The sequence below is a fragment of the Tupaia chinensis genome, unplaced genomic scaffold (genome assembly GCF_000334495.1).
Source record: "Tupaia chinensis unplaced genomic scaffold, TupChi_1.0 Scaffold147003_1, whole genome shotgun sequence".
Taxonomy (NCBI): Eukaryota; Metazoa; Chordata; class Mammalia; order Scandentia; family Tupaiidae; genus Tupaia; species Tupaia belangeri.
Window position 1 is genome coordinate 1655613 of NW_006206856.1, and position 2554 is coordinate 1658166.

Here is a 2554-nt window from a genome sequence, read left to right on the forward strand (position 1 = left end):
ACGTGGGCAGGACCTTCAAGATGTGGTGGCAGCTCCTGCTCACAGGCCTGTTCAGGGCTGCCCCTGTCCCCATGTCCACTTGGCACCAGGGTCCCATTTGGGACTCTCCAGAAGGCCACCTTTGTTGGCATAGAAGCGTGGCCTTGACGGGAAGGGCCTGGGGTGCTGTGTGCTGTTTGTCTCTGGTGGCATCCTGCAGGCGGAAGCTCCACCAGTTACAGATGTGAACAACAGGAGGGGCACCCACTGCCCACACCCCTGCGCTCTATAGGATGATGGGGTATTCGTGCTGGGCCCAGCTGGATGTTTCTCAGAGGCAGGCCAGAGCCGAGGCCGAGCTTAGGAGGCCTACGCTCACACAGCCCTCAGTGGAGCCACCAGCCACCAGCCAGCCTCGGAAATTAAAATGACACAATGAAAATGGAAATGAAAATTGAAAATGAAAATTTAATTGAAATGAAAATTAAAATGAAACCTGCCCTTCTGGGCCAGCAGATGGTATAGCAGTTATGTTGCTGGACTCCCACATGGCCGATCTCGGTTCAAGTCCCGGACCCAGTGGCTTGAAAATCACGCTGGGTGCGATCCTGGGAGGAGAATGGAGGAAAAAGGATTGTCCCTCTCACTGTCTCTGTCTTTGTCTCTCTCTCTCCCGCAATGAGTACATGTACTCTAAAGCAAAAACCCTTTGGGGGTGGGGGTGGGGATAAACCCTGCCCTTCCAAGGCTGGGGGTCGTGTATATGACCATGCCAAACAGGGCTGAGCCGTGGAGGGACCCTAGGGTTCCTCCAGGGCCGAGTTCTTTCCCAAAGAGATACTCTCCTTGCTCATGTAAGGCCCAGCCGTATCTGGGGTACCAGGTACCTGGGGGTAGGGAACCAGAGCTCCTGGGGAACACACACTGTGTAGCCTCAGGCCAATACGCCACTCCCCCACTGGGAATCGATGCAGCTGGGGGCAGGCAGGTCAGGGATGGGGCTTCACTAGCAGGGGAGCACGGGACTTGGCTTGAGGTGGCTTGGGGAGGATGGGGGCCGCGTGATGGGCCTTTCTTGTGGTGTCTCCCCAGACGACACTCCCACCAGCCCGCCCAGTGGCTCCTGCGTGGCTGGAGCTGTTACCGATCCCTGTCTTGCTGCTGCCAAGCAGGAAAGCAGCCCTTCTGGAAATGCAAATAGCTCCACCGCCATCTCTCCTGATTTTGGATGTCGGTAACTGAGCTCCCGGAAAGCCAAATTATAGGTCTCTCGTTATTTTCTGTCTCTGTCTCTTTCCGTTAGGAAGATGAGGTTAGGTTGGCGTCCTTTGATGGGAATTGCTTCTCAGTAGCAATTCCCAGTCACCCCCTTCCCACCCCTTCGTGCCCTAATTTTCCCAGCACAAATTAAGGGAATAGGCCTCTGCAATTTAAATCTCAGATTCCCCACCTACCCTACCAGGTTCTCAGGTTCTGGGGATGAACCTGCACTTCCTACTGGAGAGGCTGAGGCTGGCAGGTCAGGAGGGCCTGGCCTTGAAGCCAGGCAGCCCCCAGGAAGAAGCTGCTGAGTCCAAGCCTGCCCGCCTCATCCCCAAGTCACCAAACTCGGGAGGGCCTGACAGGCCACCTACTTTTCCAAAGACTGGGGCACAAACCGACCTGCCCCGCACTCCACCACCTCCCACCAGCACTGTCCTCGGCCCTCTGTCCTGTGATCCCTTGCCATGGCCTCACTATTTCTCCGTGGCGGGGCTCCAAAGGGCAAGGGCAGAGCTGTGGAGTCAGGTGGTCACTTGGGTCCCTGACCCCTCCATAGCCCATGCCCAGCCCGTGGCTCTGTGACCCTAGAGGGGAGCCCCAGCCGGTGCGGGGACCAGTCCCTCAGGGTGCTCAGAGCAGTGGCAGATGTGTGGAGTGTGGTCGGCGTGTACTTTGCTGTTAGCCCCTCACTGGCCTCTGGCAGGTCGCCCCTTCCCCGGAACTTGAGCCATGTGTCAATGGGATGGGGAGCACATGACCCCGGGGTCCCTCGGCCCTGAAATTCTAGGTGGCCAGGTCACAGCTCTTCAACCTGTGGCCCTAGCCGTGGGCATCCCTGTGGTAAGGACTGAGCATGAGGAGGCAGGCTCCCCGAGGCTCTCCTTGCTGTCCCTGGGGCCAGCGCAGGGTGGGTGCGTGCGATTGCCGAGTCTGAGAAAGCCATCCTCTGCGCAGGTGTGAGCTTCGCCCCAGCTCCCTGTCGTCCTTCGCTCCCTAAACAGTTTGCTAAGATGGGCCCCTGATGGCTGCAGCCTTAATTGGTGTGTGGCCATTTAAGGGGGGCCAGAATCCACCCAGGGGTTCTCTCCTCACTGAGCACCCCACTCCCCTCCGCCCAGGCTGCTAGGAGGAGAGCAGGTCCGCTAAGGCCACAGTCGTGGCAGCCGCCCTGGTGCCCCAAGGCATCGCTCCTCTAACCACGAGCATTTCTGCCCTGGCGTCGTGCGGCCATGTCTGTTGCCTAGAAGGCTCCAGACCACTCCAGCCAGCCGCCCTGCACCAGGGGCTCGCTCAGCCACGTTGGGGAATGCTC